Source organism: Nicotiana tabacum, chromosome 1, assembly GCF_000715075.1.
Source record: "Nicotiana tabacum cultivar K326 chromosome 1, ASM71507v2, whole genome shotgun sequence".
In the NCBI taxonomy this organism is placed as follows: Eukaryota; Viridiplantae; Streptophyta; class Magnoliopsida; order Solanales; family Solanaceae; genus Nicotiana; species Nicotiana tabacum.
In genome coordinates, this window is record NC_134080.1 from 200599643 (window position 1) to 200622911 (window position 23269).

The window sequence follows — 23269 nt, forward strand, 5'->3', positions numbered from 1 at the left end:
ACGTAGGCAACCCACATCGGGCCTAACTACTTTTGCAAAAATAACCAAAAAATATATATGAAGTTTCATTGTTTTGTCATAAGTAATTAGGTGGTGCCGTTCTTATCCCAAATAGCCAAAAATGCCCCAAAAAGCGCCGGAAGGCCGTTTTTGCAAAAATAGCCACTTAGGTTTTTTTTAAAAAAAAATTGGTCGACTAATGATCACAACCTACTCCACACTACTAAAAAGTAGGAAGAGAGGGTCGCAATAGCTTTTACCCGATTTGTGGGTCGGGATCGATTTCCACAGAGAGCTAGGAATGGAGTCGAGTATCTATTTAGGTTGGAATTGCGTATTTGTTCCAAATATCACTTCTAATCATTTTTGGGTTTTCTTTATATTCTACTATTATCAAACTACAAATTATAATTGCTACTAGATTAACTGCGAGTAAATTGCTACAAGTTGTATCTAATAGTTTAAAAGGCACTAGGGTAGTGGCATCCTCCTAGGTGACCAATTGACGGGTAATTGAACCTAAGGCACGATTGACATGATTGGGGAATATGCTATAACCGTTGTACAATTTTACCCACTCTCACACCTCTCGGTAGAGAGAGTGATTTTGCCCAATTGACTTTCTCAAGACCAATAGGATAGGCAAATTTGCTCAAGCAACTGGGGTTCAAGTCGGGTATTACTCTCTCGAGGTTTAACCCTTTAATTGGGACTATCAATTATCTTGAGTACATCCCAATTCCTTGTTGGGTCAATTTCGGAGACTTAGGCTCTCTTTCTCAAGAAGAACCCAAGTCAACTTAGCACAAACTAGTGTTTGCAACCACTAATTCATAGATTAAACCATGAAATTGACCCAAATAACAAACACCAATAGTCAATCTAACCTTAAATCACAACACCCATCAATTACCCACACTAGGGTTGAGCCACAACCTAGCTAATGTGTCTAGCTACTCATGGTTGAAGAGAAAAGCAGAGAAATAGATGAAGATAAAAACATATTAATTAATTGCTAAGGTAAATACAAAGATTCAATGATAAAAACTAAGTAAAAATGTCCAAAATGGCTAAGAAAAGTCTTCTCACGAGCGCAGCTAACGTCTGATAACATCTGATGCCCTAAAAATGGAAAAATATTCTATTTATACTAAGCTGGAAAAACTGGACAAAATTGCCCCTGCGGGGTTAGTGCGGACCGCACAAAATGGTGTGCGGCCGCACTAGGCTCTTGAACTTGCAATCTTAACTCTCTGAACCCAGGCTCCGCGGACCGCACAAAATGGACTGTGGCCGCGGAAGCTTCTAGCACGGTCCGCACAAACTCGATCGCGGACCGCACAAAGTGTAGTGTGGTCACATTGCTTCGAAGCCTGAAATGCTGAGTCTCTGAACCTTTCTAGTGCGGACCGCACAAAGTGTAGTGCGGCCGCACTAGGCTTGTTTTTCCTGAGTTTGTCTTGTCTTTGGTACTTGTGATGATCTTTGACATCTTGTCACTTTGTTGATCTAACCTGCAATCAAGCACAACTTATAAGCCTTTTGGGACTATTTTATATGAATTTATAATCAAAGCGCAAGCAAGAAGGAGCATAAAATGCGTTAAAATCCCTAGTTATCAACTCCCTCAAACTTAAGCTTTTGCTTGTCCTCAAGCAAACAAAATAAGACCCACCCCTTAAGGGAAAATCCAAGAAATTTGCAACTATCCTAAATCAACCTAAACTAGCATCAATTGTGACTAACAATTGCCCTCAATACAAATGAATCATTAACAACATTCAACCTTTGAAAAACCATGGATCAAGTGCGATACAAGAGCATCAAGAGTTGACTCAACACATCAAAGAACTAACTCAATTACTTTGGTCATTGTGGAACCCAAACTCACACATCCTCAACTCTCCCTAAGCAAACCTCACCTTTTTAGAATATTAGCATACAAACTGAGGTTAATGGAAATTCACTCATCTCTCTCAAGAAAAAAAAGTCACAAGTCTGGCTCTAAGTACCATATGCTTGCCCCTTATGTGAGTATCCACTAATGTAAGCTTCATTCAACTCAAGATCATATAGGGCTTTTGTGGAGTCATTGTGAAGGCTTTTGGTTCAGGGTAGGAAATGTTTTGGTCTAAGTGGGTTCCATCTTCCCTTAAGCACTTCTTTTGATTCATTTGGCAAATATTCTCTTGACTCTTTGAGTCATTTCACTTCTTTTCTAAGGGGTTAGAGAGACACATTGTCACTCTTTCTTATGCTTTTCAAACCTTTTATCGTTTTTCAACTTTTCCACACCTTTCATTATTTGCTTTTCTTGAATCCCTCTTTATTCCTTTTCACATTAATCATTCTTTTTGTCTTTTGCTTTTCTTTCCTTTTCATTGCCTTTTCTTTTCTTTGTTTTTTTGTGCCTTTTTACCACTTTGTTTCCATCCTCGTCTCTCCCCCAAACTTATACTTTTGTCATGTGCTAAAGGAAAGATTGGGCGCTAAGAGAGGGTATCTTTTAGAACGGGTATATGCTTGTATCATGGTTCTTGAAAGATGAAAGTCTAAGGCTCAAGAGGGTTAACTAGGGATCATATCATTGGTAGGCTATGGATTTGTTCAAACTATCATTTGGATCAAGGAGAGCCTATAATCATGCCTCAAGTCAAAATTCACTTATGATTTCGCCTCAACAAACATTCAGGGCAAGTTCTAGACCAATGGCTCGGGACTTGGAGTTGCAATTTAATTACTCACCACACAATCTAAGGGATTGCTAAAGACATAGAGTTTGGGGGCCCACAATGACCTTAGATACGATTTGAGCACACAATGGTTCCAAAAAACCACTTGATGATTATCGGTCAACACAAGAGTCTCAAGTTCACGACTTTCACCATCCTAAACACAACAGTTTGTCTTTGACCATGGGATCAAAGGCAAATGTGCTAGGCCTAAGTGAAGCTTTGCTTGAGGTACCCTTAACTACAAACTACTAAAACAAAAAGAAAAACGGACTCAAACCCTTAAGAAGGTTGTCATGCCATCTATCATTGGGAAGAGCCACCCGGTTAACGCAACACTCCACCTTTGGAAAGAACCATGGCATTAAGAAAACCAAAGGCTTATTGAAAACGTCCAAAACAAAACAAAAAGCTACGAACATAAATAAGAAGCTAAAAACAAAAAAAATTGCGAAAAATAAAATGAATATATACAATAGGGGATTTGAATATACAATAGGGGATGAATATATACAATGTGATGTAACTTTATATACAGACCCAAAAAAAGATAAAAAGTGCGATAAAAGTAACTAAATATCAAATTATATACAGACCAAATGTGAAAAATCAAGAAAACATAAAAACAATTATCAATATATACAGTCATCCAAAAAAATGTAGGGCTCACCCCCTCAAATGAAAGCTGGCATTGTCCCCAATGCAAACTAGTCTAACTAAGCACCAAAAATATAGAGAAAAAGGATATAGAAGACTTACTAAGCCGTGTCTGTCTGCATAGGATCATGGGTGGTCCCTGGGTCCTCTATGTGCTCGGGAACCTCAAACTGGTTCCTGGTGGTCTGCTCTGTTTCTACTGGGACCGGGGCTTGGACCTCGACAAGCTGTGGAACTGGTACATCCGGTGGCTGACTGGAGGAAGTCTCTGGTGGGTCCGCCAACTGGATGATGGCATCATCTGCTCTAGGAATCATCCTCCTATTCGGAGGCCTCTAGGTCTGCTCCGGCTATGGATGAGCTTCTGGTACTGGATCATCAAGTAATAGGTCCAAAGGCAGCTGGTCTACCTTCAGTCTATCAACATCTGCCCGAAGCTCCATCATGGACTCCTTGGAGGCCCGTGTCTTCCTAAGATTCTTGTGCTCCCGAGCAAGCTCCTTGAGAGCCTTGCTGTGTGAATCAACTGCCTTGGCCAATGCATCCTGAGTGGTGAGGATTTTCTTCTGGTTCTCAAGTATCTCCTTCAAAGCATCCACTGTCAACTCTGGGACCTATGCTGGCTGAGGTGTCGACTAAGCCTCTCTACAGTAGTAGTCAATGTGGACAACTTGGATGAGGCAGTCTGCATCCAGTTGTTTATACTCAACAGGACCTGGCTCAGCTGGTGGGTAATAATGGGATGGGTCCGGGTAGATGGGATCTCCGGGCCTGCTAATGTGGAAGGGCTAGGAGGAATGGCTAAAGATGTAGAAGGTCCAGGGGGTAAGTCAGCAAAAGAAGAGGTAGGCTCAGCAGGGACCTCTACCACAACTGGCTCTTCAGACTGGCCAGTTGGGGCAAAAGCAGGGGCTTTGTAGTTCTTGTCCTTGGGGTTGTCATTCCCCTTCAAGCTATACCAGGAAAATGGGGCTGTCGCCTTGACCTTGATGTCATATGTCCTCGGCTCCACCTCTAGATCTGTGAAGTACTCAGTGAGGTAGCTGGGGAAAGGGTAGTTCCGGTCATGCTCTGCTCCCACAATGGTGATAACTATGGATATCACATTCCCCACGTTGATGGGGTACCCTGCCATAATGGAAGCAACCAAAACAGCCTGGTGGAAAGGAAGGGTCTGGTCATGAGTGGTCAGGTCCAACCGACTGCAAACAAAGGTCTCCCAACCCCTCACCTCAAAGTTTAGGGTCCTCCGCAATATTTTGACCCCAACCGTCAACCAATCAGGAACGGTACCTGGGATTGCCAGGTACTGAGCTAACCATGGATGGACCTCCTCGCCCATCTCCATCTTCGCGATATATAGAGTCTCATCCTCCTCATCGAAGCCCAGATATTCATTAATCGACTTCCCATCAAATAACACCTTGAGGTTCTGAACCTTGGTCACTTTGGAGCCCTTTTTGATGTGGGCTACATTGCAATAAAACTCCTTGACCAAGTGTTCATTGGCATCCACACAAGCATCTAGGAAGTGCTCCCAGCCCACTCGAGTCCTGAACTGTCTCTGCACATCGGGGTTGTGGGGTAGTAGGTCTCTATCTATGAAGCTCCTCTACGGAATCAATTTTCTCACCGGCCACCACTGCCGAAACTTATGGTACGCCACCTCGCTCACAAACCTATCCTCCCAGACATTAGGTTTTCTTGTTCTGGCAATACCTCCCACCTGAGGCTCACCACCTTCAGCTACTCCCTCATCTCCCTGTATATCATCTTCACCTTCTCCTGCACCCTCCCTGGATAATGAAGTTGTGGAAGAGGTGGAGTATTCCCCACTACCTTCACCTGAGCCCTCAAACGACCCCGAAGAAATATTCACTGATGCTTGGGCATCGGGGGAAGAGGGAGGAGTGTCTCTATGTCTGGCCCTCTCTGGATACGGGATATATTCTGGGACTGAGTCCGAAGAGATCTCCCGAGAGGGCTCGTACTCACTTCCCGATATGTCAATGGCTCTGTCAGCCACTTTTATGGCCTTCCTTATGTTCTTGATGTTTTGCTTAGCTTGGGGAGTGAGTTTGACCATTTTCTGTTTTCCACCCCGGGAAGATTCACCTCTGTCGGGTTGTTTTGATCCCTTGCCTCTTTGTTTTACCATTGTCTGCAATCATCATTCAATATATTTGTTAGTATCAATCAAGGCAGTTCAAGTTATTGCAGAACAGAATCAAAGTGTTGCAGACTGTCCTCAGAAGCTGCCCAGTATGGACCGCACAAAATGGAGTACGGCCGCACAAGGACCAGTGCGGTCCGCAGAAAATAGTAGGGCGGTCTACACAGGGGTGGGGTTCAGAATATCCACCCTCTGAATCTTGACAGTGCGACCCACACAAAATGGTACTACGGCCGTACTGGGCCAGTGCGGACCGCACAAAATGTAGTGCGGCCGCACTGCCCAAGGGTTATCTTTCAGAAGTTCATCAGTGCGGTCCACACAAAGTGGTACTGCGGACCGCACTGGGGCACCGCAGACCGCAAAAAAATGACCGTAGTCTGCACAAAGTGTAGTGCGACCGCACTGGCAACTTCAGAGACTGAACAATTTCTTCATTATGTCTTGCATTACATCAACACAATCCCTGCAACATCTCACAACCAGTTAGCCCAAAAATCAATCCTATACTACAAAGAAAATCAAAGAAAATAACAAGAAGAAAAACACATGGGTTGCCTCCCAAGAAGCGCTTGATTTAACGTCGCGGCATGACGCATGTTACCACAACATCATTTGCGATGAAGAAGCGCCACCACGTGGCTGTCATCAAACTTTCCAAGATAATGCTTGACCCGGTTCCCATTAACTCTAAAGACTTTTCCATTTTTGTTTTTCAAATCAAGAGCACCAAAAGGGGTCACAAACACAACGTCAAATAGTCCACTCCATTTGGATTTGAGCTTTCCCGGAAACAGACGTAACCGAGAGTTGAATAAGAGAACCAAATCACCAACTTTGAACTCCTTTCCACGAGCATATTTATCATGAAGGTACTTCATCTTGTCCTTATACAAGGGACGAACTGGAGTAGGTATGGAATCTAAATTCATCAAGTTCATTGAGTTGTTCAACACGAAAATTAGCTACAACATCCCATTCCAAATTCAACTTCCTCAAAGCCCACATAGCCTTGTGCTCTAACTCAACCGGAAGATGGAAAGCTTTCCCAAACACCAACCTATACGGAGACATACCAATCGGTGTCTTGTAAGCCATCCGATAAGCCCATAGAGCGTCATCCAACTTTTTCGACCAATCGGTCCTATTAGCATTGACCGTCTTTTACAATATACTTTTTATTTCCCTGTTGGAGACTTCCACTTGACCACTTGCTTGGGGATGATAGGGGGTAGAAACCTTGTGATTGAAACTGTACTTGAAAAGCAATGTGTCGAAAGCTTTATTGCAAAAATGAGACCCCCCATCACTAATAATCGCGCGAGGAGTGCCAAACCTTGTGAAAATGCTCTTTTTAAGAAATGCAACAACACTCCAGGCTTCATTGTTGGACAGAGCCACGACTTCAACCCACTTTGAGACATAATCAACCGCCACAAGAATGTAAGTATTCCCACAAGAGCTAACAAATGGACCCATGAAATCGATGCCCCAAACATCAAAGATATCCACTTCAAAAATGGTATTGATAGGTATCTCATCCCTTTTTGAAATTCCACCCACTCTTTGGCAATCGTCACACCTCTTCACAAAATCACCCGCATCTTTGAACAAGGTTGGCCAATAGAATCCACAACTAAGAACTTTCGAGGCGGTCCTCACCCCACCATGATGGCCACCATAGGGTGAAGAATGGCAAGCCTCTAAGATACTCAATTGTTCTTCCTCCGGGACACATCTACGAATCACACCATCCGTGTAAATCTTGAACAAATATGGCTCATCCCAATAAAAGTCCAAACTATCCCGCCTGAGCTTCTTCCTTTGGTTTGAAGAGAACTCATACGGGATTATTCCGCTCACATGGTAATTGGCAACATCGGCAAACTATGGCATATCATTCATTGACACCGGAAGGAGTTGTTCATCGGGAAATGAATCATTGATCTCAAGGCCATCACAAGGCCTCCCCTCCTCCTCTAAACGGGACAAGTGGTCCGCCACGTGGTTCTCACTACCTTTCCGGTCCACAATTTCTAGAACAAACTCTTGAAGTAGTAACACCCATCGCATCAATCTTTCCTTGGAGTCTTTCTTTGTCATCAAGTACCTAAGAGCAGCATGATCGGCGTGCACTATGACCTTGGCCCCCATACGATACGACCAAAACTTTTCCATTTCAAATACTATAGCCAACAACTTTTTTTGGTAACCGTGTAGTTCCTTTGAGCCTCATTCATGGTCTTGCTTGCGTAGTACACCGGATGAAACATCTTGTTAACCCTTTGACCCAAAACAACCCCAACCGCAACATAACTTGCATCACACATGAGCTCAAAAGGTAAGATCCAATTTGGTGCGGTAATGATCGGGGTAGTGGTCAACTTAAGCTTGAGAAGCTCGAATTCTTGCATACATCCCTCATCAAACACAAACTTTACATCCTTTTCTAGCAACTTGCACAAGGGGTTTACCACTTTTGAAAAATCTTTTATAAACCTCCGGTAAAAACCCGCGTGCCCAAGAAGACTCCTTACCCCTCTGACAGAAGTAGGGGGAGGAAGCCTTGAAATCACCTCTATCTTGGCTTTGTCAACTTCAATCCCTCGCTTTGAAATTTTGTGACCCAATACTATACCCTCTTCAACCATGAAATGACATTTTTCTCAATTGAGTACGAGGTTTGTGTCTTCACATCGGGCCAATACTCAATCCAAATTTCTCAAACATTCTTCAAAGGAATCACCAACCATACTGAAATCATCCATGAAGACCTTCAATATATCTTCCACCATGTTGGTGAAAATAGTCATCATGCATCTTTGGAATGTTGCCGGAGCATTACACAATCCGAACGGCATCCGAGAGAAAGCGAAGGTTCCATATGGACAAGTAAAGGTGGTCTTCTCTTGGTCCTCTGGGGTAATTAAGATTTGATTATACCCTGAGTACCCATCCAAAAAGCAATAAAAAGCACGCCCCGCGAGACGATCAAGCATTTGGTCAAGGAATGGCAATGGGAAATGGTCCTTTCGGGTCACCTTGTTTAGCTTTTGGTAGTCCATGCAAACCCTCCATACGGTAACTGTCTGAGTGGTAATAAGTTCATTGTTGTCATTTGTTACCACAGTCATACCACCCTTTTTCGGTACACATTGCACCGAAAAAGTCCATGAGCTATCGGAAATGAGGTACATAACACCAGCATCCAACAACTTGATTACTTCTTTCTTCACCACTTCTTGCATTGCCTCGTTCAATCTTCTTTGATACTCCAAGGAAGGCTTTGCATCATCCTCCAAAATAATTTTGTGCATACAGAATGCGGGGTTTATTCCCCGAATGTCAACCAAAGTCCATCCAATTGCCCTTTTCTGTTTTTGAAGCACCGCTAAAGTGGCCTCAACCTGCATGTTAGTTAGGCAAGAAGAAAGAATAACTGGTAAAGTAGAATTTGAGCCTAAGAATTCATACCTGAGGTGTGGAGAAGTGGTTTCAACTCTAACACTGGTGGCTCCTCAATTGATGGTTTTATTGGTGGAGTTTTCCGGTTTTCAAGATCCAAAGACAATTTTCTAGGCTCATAAGAATAACATCCCATTCCATGTAAACCATTCACGCACTCCACTCGGCTTGCATCCTCATTGACATCAAGATTTAACAATACAGCTTCCAATGGGTCCTCCACATTGATCATTGCACTGGTATCATCAATTATCACTGCTGTGACGAGGTCAACAAAAGAGCACACCTCGGTACTGTTGGGTTGCTTCATAGATTTGCACACATGAAAGATGACTTTTTTATCTCCCACTCGGAAAGTGAGCTCACCCGCTTCAACATCAACCAATTCCTTCCCCGTTGCAAGGAAAAGCCTTCCCAAGATGATAGGAACCTCATAGTCCACCTCACAATCCAGAATCACAAAGTCGGCCGGCAATATAAATTTGTCCACTTGGACAAGCACGTCATCAATAATGCCCAAAGGTCGCTTCATCGATCGATCTGCCATTTGAAGTCTCATTGAGGTTGGCCTAGGTTGACCGATACCCAAAATTTTGAAAACCGAGTAGGGCATCAAATTGATACTAGCTCTCAAGTCACATAGAGCCTTGGCAAAATCCGCACTCCCAATGGTGCAAGGAATGGTGAAAGAACCGGGATCTTCAAGCTTCGGGGCCATTGAATGCACCATAACACTAACTTGGTGGGTCATCTTTATAGTTTCACAATCCATATAACGCTTCTTTGTAACCAAGTCTTTCATGAATTTTGCATAACCCGGCATTTGTTCAAGTGCGCACATTAATAGATAAGCTCTTCATCATGTCAATGAACTTTTTAAACTGATTATCATTCTTCTGCTTCGCGAGCCTTTGAGGATAAGGTGGAGGTGGCCTTGGCAAAGGAGCATTGGCACAACCGGCTCTGGCATGTCAATTATGTGTTCCCTAGATGGGTTCACATCATTTTGAGTTTCTACCTCGACTTCTTGAATATCAATCCTCACTTTATTGTTCACATTTTCATCAACCACATCTTTAACTACCAAAGGGACTTCGTCATCTTAGGGACTTCGTCATATTGCAACTCAACATCATCATCCATGACTTACTTTTGCTTAGAGGCATTCACATCACCGCCTCTCCCATTTCTTGTTGTGACTGCCATAACATGATTGTTCCCACCCTTTGGGTTCACTACCGTATCACTTGGTAGAGCACCCTTCGGGCGCGTATTCAATGACTGAGAGATTTGGCCTAATTGCACCTCCAAGTTTCGGATAGAGGTGTTGTGAGAAGCTAACTATGCATCAGAATCCGCATTCCTCTTCATCATCTGCTCAAACATCATTTCAATTCTACCCATATCATTACCAGAAGAACTAGGACCTTGAGAAGGGAAATGGGGTGGATTGTTCGGTTGTTGGTACATTGGGGGTCTTTGAAAGCCTTGCCACCGGTTGCCTTGGTTTCCATTGTTGTTCCACCCGCCTTGATTGTTATTGTTGCCCCAATTGTTGTTATTTCCATTCCAATTGCCTTGGTTGTTGTTTTGATTACCACAATTGTTGTTTTGGTTGTTGTTGTTCCAATTACCACAACCTTGTTGTTGATTGCCCCAATTTTCTTGGGGTCGCCATTGTTGGTTTGAAGAGTTGTCTCTATTGCCTTGATAGTTGTTGACATATTGTACCTCTTCACTTTGATCATCATAACCATCATTTTGAAACCCATCACATGTATCATCATATTGCTCAGAATTCCCTTGATTTTGTTGCCTCCTTTGCCTTCTCTTGTTTACAAGCATACTAACACCCTCCATGGCATTCACTTGGCGAGGATTCTGAACTTGTTGCAACTGCGCCTTAGCCAATTGGTTCATAGTAGTAGTGAGCTCAGCTATCGCTTGCCCGTGTTCATGTAATTCCTTGTGCAAATGGATAACCGTAGGGTCACCTTGAGGCACATTTGCTCTACTCTGCCATGCTGAAGAAGTGTCCGCCATTTCATCAATAACATGCCTCATCATAAGAAAGCTTCATAAAATTGCCCCGGCCAATTGGTTCACAATGCATTGATTTGTAGTATTTATGCCCCGGTAGAAGGTTTGTTGGATCATGGCCTCGGTCATATCATTATTTGGGCACTCCTTCACCATTGTCCTATACCGCTCCCAAATCTCATGCAAAGGTTCCATTGTCTATTGCTTGAAGGCTAATATTTCATCTCGAAGTGTTGTCATATGACTAGAAGAGAAGAATTTGGCAATAAACTTATCCGCCAACTCATCCCAAGTTGTGATGGAATGGTTGGGGAGTCTCTCGAACCAGTCTAATGCCTTCCCCCGAAGTGAGAACAGGAAAAGTCTCAATCTCAGTGCATCCTCGGATACATTCGTCTGCTTGCTCCCCCAACATGTATCTACGAACCCCTTGAGATGTTTGTAGGCATTTTGATTCATAGCGCCCGTGAAGTACCCACGCTGCTCAAGTAAGGTCAACATCATATTGGTTATCTGAAAGTTGCCCGCCTGGATTCTGGGTGGGACAATAGCACTTGCATAACCTTGGTTCGGAAGTAATCGGGAAGCCACTCTTGGAGGTGGCGGAGGAGGGTCTAGAATATTATCATTTGGATTAGCATTGGCATTGCGGCCTCTACGTTGTCCTTGAGGTACAGAAGGCACCTCATCTTGCTCAACATCATCTACCTCCTCCCCCGCAATCATGTTTCCAAGAGGGTCATTAGCATTGTTTAAAGCCATATTGGTACCTGAGCAGTGACAAAAACAAGTAAGTAACAAAGAAGGAAAGAAGAACAATACACAAAACTAACTAAACAAATAGCCAAAACCGTTAGCTCCCCGGCAACGGCGCCAAAAAGTGATCACAGCCTACTCCACACTACTAAAAAGAAGGAAGAGAGGGTCGCAATAGCTTTTACCCAATTTGTGGTTCGGGATCGATTTCCACAGAGAGCTAGGAATGGAGTCAAGTATCTATTTAGGTTGGAATTGTGTATTTGTTCCAAATATCACTTCTAATCATTTTTGGGTTTTCTTTATATTCTACTATTATCAAACTACAAATTATAATTGCTACTAGATTAATTACGAGTAAATTGCTACAAGTTGTATCTAATAGTTTAAAAGGTACTAGGGCAGTGGCATCCTCCTAGGTGGCCAATTGACGGGTAATTGAACCTAAGGCACGATTGACATGATTGGGGAATATGCTATAACTGTTGCACAATTTACTCACGCTTACACCTCTCGGTAGAGAGAATGATTTTGCCCAATTGACTTTCTCAAGACCAATAGGGTAGGCAAATTTGCTCAAGCAACTAGGGTTCAAGTCGGGTATTACTCTCTCGAGGTTTAACCCTTTAATTGGGATTATTAATTCTCTTGAGTCCATCCCAATTCCTTGTTGGGTCAATTTCGGAGACTTAGGCTCTCTTTCTCAAGAAGAACCCAGGTCAACTTAGCACAAACTAGTGTTTGCAACGACTAATTCATAGATTAAACCATGAAATTGACCCAAATAATAAACACCCATAGTCAATCTAACCTTAAATCACAACACCCATCAATTACCCACACTAGGGTTGAGCCACAACCCTAGCTAATGGGTCTAGCTACTCATGCTTGAAGAGAAAAATAGAGAAATAGATGAAGACAAAAATATATTAATTAATTGCTAAGGTAAATACAAAGATTCAATGATAAAAACTGAGTAAAATGCCCAAAATGGCTAAGAAATCTTCTCACGAGCGCAGCTAACGTCTGATAACATTTGATGCCCTAAAAATGGAAAAAGGTTTTATTTATACTAAGTTGGAAAAACTGGACAAAATTGCCCCTGTGGGGTTAGTGTGGACCGCACAAAATGGTGTGCGGCTGCACTAGGCTCTTGAACTTGCAATCTTGACTCTCTGAACCCAGGCTCCGTGAACCGCACAAAATGGACTGCAACCGCGGAGGCTTATAGCGCGGTCCGCACAAACTTGACCGCGGACCGCACATGCTTGAATCTCTGCACTTGGCATCTCTCTGAACCTTGTCTCTGCGGACTGCACAGAATGGGAGTGCGGCCGCAGAAGTCCACCGCGGACCGCACAAAGTGTAGTGCGGCCGCATTGCTTCGAAGCCTGAAATGCTGAGTCTCTGAAAATCTCTAGTGCGGATCGCACAAAGTGTAGTGCGTCCGCACTAGGCTTGTTTTTCTTGAGTTTGTCTTGTCTTTGGTACTTGTGCAAGTTTCACTCCTTTTGAGTTGATCTTTGACATCTTGTCACTTTGTTGATCAAACCTGCAATCAAGAACAACTTATGAGCCTTTTGGGACTATTTTGTATGAATTTATAATCAAAGCGAAAGCAAGAAGGAGCATAAAATGCGTCAAAATCCCTAGTTATCAACTAACAAAAATAGCCCTAAAAATTGTTCTTCTTATCATTATCTTGAGGTGCTAAAGGGATGTATTCGCAAGAATGTTTTGTTTTAAAATTTTGTGAAAATGAATGTTTCTCTGGAGTCAAAGTAAATCACAGTCTTTTACAATCACCTTAAATAAATGTGCAGGACGAGAACAATTCAAAATGAACCTCTCTCAATCCGCGAGGAAATCCCGTTAGAGCTACATATGTGGTGGCATAATTTGGGGGAGGACAGCAGAAAAATTGTGACAAAAGCTTTGGGTGGTCTTGTTGGGCTTCTGAAGATTAAGTCGAGGAAGGATATAATTGAGGCGTTGATACCATTTTGGGACCCAGCACATAATGTGTTCTACTTTGCTGATTTTGAGATAACTCTTACGCTTGAGGAGATAGCGGGCTGCGCTAGTTTTAATGGGAGTCTTAGAAATCAATATCTGGTGGCACCTAGAACAGTAACTCCGCACAAATATTTGGACCTGTTAAGCATTAGTCGGGAAGTTTAAGACGAAAATTTGGCCAAAGGATTTTGTAGCTTCTACTTCCTGTACCGACGTTACGGGAATCCCCGAGGTTTTGAGACACCAAATACCTGTCTTATTCACGCGAGAAACAAAGATAAGTGGGAAGCTCGGCGAGGATTAGCTTTTATAGTGGCGTTCCTGGGTGTTTTGGTTTGTCCCAGAAAAGATGAGAACATAGCGATGGGGTAGCCGACTTCATGACTAAGACTAAGAAGGCAAACGACACTATTGTGCCAATGATCTTGGCGGAAATTTACCGAGCCCTAACCGTTTGCTGAGAAGGGGGAAAGTTTTTTGAAGGATGCAATATACTTTTACAAAATGGATGGAGGAACACATTTGCCACCGTTTGGGATACATGAATTGTGGCATGACCGGTCTTGAATGCATTGAAAAACATGAAAAACGGGTGGAGGGTTATGAGTTCTCGGACGGTACGTAAGCATGCTATGCACACTTGAGCTCCTTGACTGCAAACAAGATTGAATGGACATTCGGGTGGATCTCGGTCAGTGAAGTCATTTATATGTCGGCAGAGGTGTGTTTTCTTCTACTGATGGGCCTCCGGAGCATCCAGCTTATGCCCCGCATAGAGTTCTACGTCAGTTAGGTAGATACTAGACCATCCCACATGATGAGGACTTGAGTCGACAGGTCATTGAGTTGGAACCAAGAGCCGCTTTTCCAAAAGAAAGGGTGCGTCAGATTTGGCATCAATGTAGGTTCTTAGAGCCAAAGACCCAGGTAAGAGATCTATCCAGAGGCGAGTTGGAGCCTAGTTACACAGCTTGGTACGGTAAAAGGACCAAACCCATCTGGAGCCCGAACGGCCCGCAAAAAGGCCCCATGTCCAACAATTCATCGATGAAGCGCAGGTGCAATAGGATTGGTTGGCCAAAGAAAATGAGTATAGGGCTACCATAAGCAAGCTATAAAATCAAGTCAAGGATCTTCAATTTGAGAATGGTTTGCAATCCGACGCGGATGAGGGTGAGAAAAAAAGCTGGCCAAAGAAAATGACGCCCTTCGAGCCCAAATTCGGGAAATGAAAATAGCAGCCAAAAACCCCGCTAGAAGTGCAAAAGATGGAAAGCTTATAGATAACCTTAGACGGAAGGTGAATGAGTATGGTTTTGATCTGAACAAGACAGAGGGTGAATTATTAAGGTCTCGAACAAAATTGGCTAAAAATGCGGAGGAACGCGCGCGCTTGGTTAAACAGTTAAAAGCAAAATATGACAGTGAGGTTGTGGGGTTGAAGAAAAAGATCACCGTCCTTGAGAACAAAATGATCAAGCAGGCAAAAGATTTCAAAGCAGAAAGAGAACATTGTTATACAGCGCTGTCACAATTAGAAAAAGATCTGCAACAACTTCAAGAACAAACCATACAGTTGAACAAATTTTAGAAGCTAGGGCCCAGCAGATTCGGCGTTTGTTGCAAGAAAAGGGCGTCATAAGAGAAAGGGTCAGAAGGATTGCCGACTACATCACAATGAAATGCAGTAAGTGTGAGGACATGACCAGATCCATGTTCTTCGCCACTGTAATGACCTTTGTCCGCCAAATAATAGAAGATTTCTATCATCTCCAAGGGGATTTGGCGCGTAGGTCTGTGGCGAGACCGATTGATTTCCCGCGGGCCCATGGAGCAGTTGAGTCATTGATGTATTCATGATTTTATTCGAGTCTGTATTTTCGTCTTTTTGTTGGAGTCTGTTAGTCTGTTTTCAAGTCTGTATTTTCATTTTTCTATTGGAGTCTGTTAGTTCCCCTTTTTCGAGTCTATTGGTTTTAATGATTAAAATTGGTAGGATGAGTCGTTGTAATCAAAACGTTTTTATTTTATGAAAATTTTGAAAATCCCCAAAATGTTTTGTTATTTATTTTTACACTTATCCCCCAGAACTACGTTTGGTCTGATTCATGCGGGGTCATGATACGTAGGCAATCTCCATAGGATTCGATCATAACAAAAAAGAAAAAAAAAAGAAAAAGGGAGGGAGAGAAAACAAGAAACTGTGGGAAGGAAACAATGGCAAAACAAGAGAGAAAATGAGAGAATAAAGAACAACGAGAAATCAAGCAAAGAAATGCAGGAGTGAAAAAGAGAGAAGTTGCAAAATGGACATTAAGGAAGCCGGGATGACACAAGCAACCGGTCAAATGCATAATAGAAATGGTTAACTGTTTAGGTGCATTGCATCCCCAATATGCGGTTGCCTATTTATTAAGCTCTAATCACTAACAAGTTTGTTGTTGAAAACTAGTACAGGCAGGTGGTTAGTTTGTTTGACATTCTAGCAATTCATCCGTACAACACCAAGTCCAAAACAAGTTGATCATAGCTAACCAAGAACTGGATGCAAATGTTATTGATCCGTCAAGAGAGGGGGAAGAGTCTGATGTTAATCTGAAAGAGGAGTTGTATAAGCTGAAACAACAGATGGTAGAGATGTACCAGGCATAGGTGAAGGGGCATCCACCACCATCCTACCTCGCCAACCCTGCTTTCGCCCCACCGTTGGCTCAATACCAGGAACCTCCCACTGTTGATTCATCTCCAGGTTTTCCCATTTACCACCACTACCAAGGCACCACTTCCCAAACACCACCGCTCCACCACCCAAACCAGTTCCATACCTTCCTCCACTAGCCACCCCTATTTTTGTGGCACCCCCACCCGCTACACTCCACCGATCCTCTAGTGAGCCTTTATTCCAGACCCAAGATAACCAATACTATCCCCCAGAGCCTACTTTCAAGGCTCCAGAACCTTACTGCTACACTCCTCGTTTCGACCTCCCTGCTGAGACTGAGAAACCACCTAAAAATCAAGAACAGGAGGAGATGTTCAAGAAGGTTAAAAGCTTGGAACAGTCATTTAGAAACATACAGGGATTGGGAGGCCAGGTGAGCATGGCTTACAAGGATCTGTGTCTATTTCCCGATATTTAACTGCCAGTGGGATTCAAGATGCCCAAATTTGATCTGTATGACGGGAAAGGAGACCTGGTGGCCCATTTAAGGGGATTCTGCAGTAAAATGAGAGGAACCAGTGGGAAAGAAGAGCTGTTGATGGCCTACTTTAGTCTGAGTCTAAGCGGTGCGGCGTTGGAGTGGTACACTCGTCAAGATCACAGCAGATGGTATACATAGGATGATTTGGCCCAAGCATTTGCTTATCATTTCTAATACAACTTTGAGATTGTTCCAAATCGTTTGTCTCTGACTAAGATTAAGAAGAAGCCTAGTGAAAGTTTCAGGGAGTATAGTTTTCGTTGGAGAGAACAAGCGGCAAGGGTTGACCCTCCGATGAAAGAGAGCGAAATGGTGTATTACTTTCTGCAGGCCCTGGAGCCCACTTACTACGGTCATCTGGTATTGGCCATAGGCAAGTCCTTCAATGAGGTAGTGAAGATGGGTGGCAGAAGAAGTTCTTAAGTCAAATAAAATCCTAAGTTACTCGGTTATTAAGGCAACTACCCAAGCCATTCAGAACGGTACTGGGGGAGTAATCAGAAAGAAGAAGAAAGAAGATGTAGCAACAATTGATTTAGGATCATGATTTGGACCCAGGGGCCCGTCACAACATTATACTCAGCCTCGACCCCACCACCAAACCTACACTCAAACCCCGTATAATCCATCCCAGCATTACTTCCCATTACCAGACCCTTATTTTTCCGTCCACCATGCATACACTCAACCTCCTGCCCACGCACAAAGGCATGCGCTAGCCCCACAAAACACCTACCCAACTCCACAAAATGCTTACCCACCCCCACGAGCCTACCGAAACCCTGCCGGCCCAGGTTTCCGACCCAATCAAGCATTTAAGAACGAGAGGTTGCAGCGGAAGAAAACCTTCACCCCATTGGGAGAGTCCTATAATAGTTTGTTCAACAGGCTGAGGCAATTGGATATTTTGAGGCCAATTGAGTCGAAATTGCCAAACCCTCCTCCAAAGAATCTTGATTACTTTGTAAGCTGCGAATATTGTTCTGGTACTCCGGGGCATGATACAGAGTAGTGCTGGCACTTGAAAAATGCTATCTAGGAGCTCACTGATACAAAACGAATTGAAGTCCAAACTCCAAAGGCATCCAACATCAACCAGAACCCATTGCCAACACATCAGGAAACAAACATGATCGAGATAGTACATAAGGGAGGGGAGCCCAAGAAGCCTTCACAGACGTCATGATGATTCGGTCCAGTGAGGTCAAGCCAGTTAAAAAATCAATAGTTGAAGGATCAGTGAACAAGGGGAGAAGGACAATCGGTGAACCATTTGTGGTAGCCGAGAAAAGAACCCCTAGTGATTTTGCAGCAAAACAAGACAAGTCAAAAGTGGTTATGCCAGGAGTGGCAAATAAGCCTGTAATAATTGTAGAGGGTGCCCATACGGATCCTGTCATCATCAAGCCTGTAACCCAGTTGCCGATAGTCAACAGCAAGGCTATGTCGTGGAACTATGAACGGGTGATAGTGACCTACAAGGGAAAGGAAGTGAAAGAAGAAGTCAATGAGGCCCATGGGTTAACTCGTTCGGGAAGATACTTTGCCCCGGAAGAGTTAAGAAAAGCTAAAACCTCCAAAGATAACCCAGTTCTCATAAAGAAAGCTGTAACTAAAGAAGAGGTGGAGGAGTTTCTGAGAACAATGAAGGTACAAGACTATTCCATCGTGGAACAGTTGAGAAAGACGCCTGCTCAGATTTCCCTGTTGTCATTGTTAATCCACTCAGACAAGCACCGTCGGGCCTTGATGAAAATTCTGAACGAGGCTCATGTTCCCGACAAGATTTCAGTAAACCATCTGGAAAAGATTGCCAACAAAATATTCGAGGTGAATAGGGTCACTTTCTCCGATGATGACTTGCCTGTGGAAGGTACCGAGCACAATAGAGCTCTCTATCTTACGGTGAAATGTGAAGATTCCGTGGTTACCAGGGTATTGGTTGACAATGGTTACAGTGCAAACATTTTCCCTCTCTCTACTCTAAACAAGTTGAAAGTTGATGATAAGAGCATTCACAAGAACAGTATCTGCATTTGGGGATTTGACAGTGGAGGGAAAGATTCAGTTGGTGATATAGTGATTAAGTTGACAATAAGACCGGTTGAATTCACCATGGAGTTCCAGGTGATGGACGTAGCCGTCTCCTACAATCTGTTGTTAGGTCGACCTTGGATTCATGCCGCCAAAGCAGTCCCGTCCACTCTGCACCAGATGGTCAAGTTCGAATGGGATAGACAAGAGATCGTCGTGCATAGCGAGGATAATTTGTGCGCTCACAGTGATGTCGTTGTCCCATTCATTGAGGTTGAAGATGACAAAGGGCCTTGGGTCTATCAGGTTTTTGAAACAGTGTCGGTCGAGAAAATTCCAGAAGGGAAATGCGTTCCAATTCCAAAGATAACTGTCGCATCAGTCATGGTGGTCTTTGAAATGCTGAAAAATGGCTTCGTACCTGGTAAGAGTTTGGGTGCATCTCTACAAGGTATCATACAGCTGGTGTCTCTCCCTAAAAACTTGAGTACATTTGGTCTGGGATTCAAACCCACAACTACAGACGTGAAAAGGGCTAGAAAGTTGAAACAGAGGGTGTGGGCACTTCCAAAGCCTATCCCATGTCTCTCCAGGTCATTTGTCAAGCCCGACGCCAGAAAACGCACAGTGACAGCAGTTCCCAGTTCTGTGTTTGACGTTGATGAAGAGTTAATTGAAAGGTTCGAGAGGTTGTTCGACGATGTGAACGTGGTGGAAGTTGGAGAAGGTTCTAGCAAAGCAGATGTGCAGTTTGTTAGGCCGAATGCAAAGCTTAACAATTGGAAGGCTACTCCTCTCCCTACCCGGAAGGAGTTTTGGTAGTTTGCTTTGATTTTCTTTCAGTTTATCTGGATTGTTCCAGGGTTGTAATTCAGATTCTATGTTCCGTCCATTTAGATGTATAAACCCTGCTATCTTTTAATTTCAATGAAATGCAATTTCCCTTTTTCATCATTCCTGATAGTTTTATTTTTGTTTTTCTTTTCTTCTCTGTATAGTTCTTTTTATGTTGGTTTCAATGATATGACATGCATGAGGAATCTTCGGCCCAGTATTAAAAGTCAATCTAATTCTGAAATAATAATTCATGAAATAGAGTGTGATGATAAATCAGAATATGATGAGGATGAGGCCTTTGAAGAGATTAGTAAAGAACTAAGTCATTTTGAGGAAAACCCCAAGCCTAACCTAAATGATACAGAAGCAATCAATTTAGGGGACCCAGATAATGTCAGGGAAACTAAGATAAGTGTCCATCTTGAACCGCAAATCAGGGAAGAGATAGTTAAAGCATTGTTTGAATACAAAGATATTTTCGCATGGTCATATGACGACATGTCGGGTCTAAGCACTGACTTGGTGGTTCACAAATTGCCCACTAACCCGGCATTTCCTCCCATCAAGCAGAAGTTGAGAAAGTTCAAAATCGACATGAGTGTGAAGATTAAAGAAGAGGTCACAAAGTAATTTGATGCAAAGGTCATTTGAGTCATGCAGTACCCCACTTGGTTAGTCAATGTTGTGCCTGTGCCAAAGAAGGATGGCAAGACCAGAGTGTGTGTTGATTACCATGATCTCAACAAGGCTAGTCCAAAAGACAATTTCCCACTTCCAAATATCCACATTCTGATTGGTAATTGTGCCAAGCATGAGATTGGGTCTTTTGTGGATTGCTATGCGAGCTATCATCAGATCTTAGTGGATGAGGAAGATGCGAAAAAGACAGCATTCATCACGCCATGGGGGACGTATTGCTACCGGGTCATGCCTTGTGGTTTGAAAAATGTTGGGGCAACTTACATGACGACAATGATGACTATATTGCATGACATGATACACAAGGAGATCGAGGTCTAGTAGATGATGTGATCATAAAGTCCAGGAAGCAGTCTGACCACATCAGAGATTTGAGGAAATTTTTTCAGAGGCTTCGCAGGTACAATCTTAAGCTTAACCCCGCCAAGTGCGCATTTGGTGTTCCATCTGGAAAACTGCTGGGATTCATAGTCAGCCATTGAGGTATTGAATTGGACTCGTCAAAGATCAAAGCTATCCAAGAATTGCCACCTCCAAGAAACAAGACTGAGGTGATGAGTCTATTAGGGAGGCTAAACTACATCAGCAGGTTTATTGCTCAACTCACGACAACTTGTGAGCCTATCTTTAAGTTGCTGAAAAAGGATGCTGCGGTCAAGTGGACTGATGAGTGTCAGGAAGCATTCGATAAGATAAAGGGGTACTTGTCAAACCCACCTGTGTTAGTCCCACCGGAACCAGGGAGACCTTTGATTCTTTACTTGACAGTCTTGGATAATTCATTTGGTTGTGTGTTGGGTCAGCATGACATCACCGGCAGGAAGGAGCAAGCCATCTATTATCTCAGCAAGAAGTTCACATCTTATAAGGTTAAGTACACTCACCTTGAAAGGACATGTTCCGCCCTAACTTGGGTAACACAGAAGTTGAAGCATTATCTGTCATCTTACACTACTTACCTCATTTCTCATTTGGATCCATTAAATTATATCTTTCAGAAGCCTATGCCCATAGGGAGGCTCGCAAAGTGGCAGATCTTGCTCACAGAATTTGACATCATCTATGTGACTCGGACTGCGATGAAAGCCCAAGCATTGGCCGAGAACCAGGTGGATGAAGAATATGAACCTTTGAAGACTTACTTCCCTGATGAAGAGGTGATGCACATTGACGAGTTGGAATAGGTTAAAAAGCCAGGTTGGAAACTTTTATTTGATGGGGCTGCTAAGATGAAGGGCGTTGGGATAGGAGCTGTACTTATTTCTGAAATAGGACATCACTACCCTGTTACGGCTCAGCTTCGTTTCTATTGTACCAACAACATGGATGAGTACGAGGCATGCATTTTGGGTTTGAGGTTAGCTGTAGACATGGGTGTCCAGGAAGTCTTAGTCTTGGGAGACTTGGACCTTCTAGTGCACCAGATTCAAGGAGAATGGGAAACACGGGATTTAAAGCTCATACCGTATCGACAATGTTTGCATGATCTTTGTCAACGGTTTCGGTCAGTAGAGTTCAGGCATATTCCAAGGATCCATAATGAGGTTGTCGATGCTTCGGCTACTTTGGCATCAATGTTGCACCATCCGGACAAAGCTTATGTCGACCCTCTACATATTCAAGTCCGTGATCAGCATGTCTACTGTAATATGGTCGAAGAAGAACTTGATAGTGAACCATGGTTTCATGATATCAGGGAGTATATCAGGATGGGGTGTATCCAGCACAAGCCACAGGTGATAAAAAGAGAACAATTCGTCGTTTGGCAAGTGGATTTTTCTTCAGTGGAGGAGTTCTGTACAAAAGAACTCCAGATCTTGGATTATTACGATGCATAGATGCTAGACAGGCCACGACCATTATGACTGAAGTACATTCTGGAGTTTGTGGACCGCATATGAGTGGGTATGTTCTGGCAAAGAAAATTTTTCGAGCGGGTTATTATTGGCTCACCATAGAGCGAGATTGTATCAGTTTTGTACGCAAGTGTCATCAATGTCAAGTGCATGGAGATTTGATTCATTCTCTGCCATCTGAATTGCACACAATGTCTGCATCATGGCCCTTTGTCGCTTGGGGCATGGATATCATTGGACCAATTGAGCCAGCAGCGTCCAATGGGCACAGGTTCATTCTGGTGGCCATTGATTATTTCACCAAGTGGGTTGAAGCTAAACTTTCAAGTCTGTGACCAAGAAAGCAGTGGTCAATTTTGTTCACTCAAATATCATTTGTCGGTTCGGGATCCCAAAGGTGATCATCACAGATAATGGTGCTAATCTCAACAGTCATTTGATAAAAGAGACGTGTCAATAGTTTAAGATTACGCATCGCAAATTCCACCCTATATCGCCCCAAGGCGAATGGAGCAGTCGAGGAAACCAACAAGAACATAAAGAAGATACTTCGGAAAATGGTAGAAGGTTCCAGGCAATGGCATAAGAAATTGCCCTTTGCGTTGTTGGGTTATCGCACTACTATTCGCACTTCAGTAGGTGCAACTCCTTATTTGTTGGTATATGGCACAAAAGCAGTGATACCTGCGGAAGTTGAAATCCTATCTCTCCGGATTGTTGCTGAAGCCGAGATTGATGATGATGAGTGGGTCAAGGCCCGTTTAGAGAAATTAAGTTTGATTTTTGAGAAAAGATTGGCAG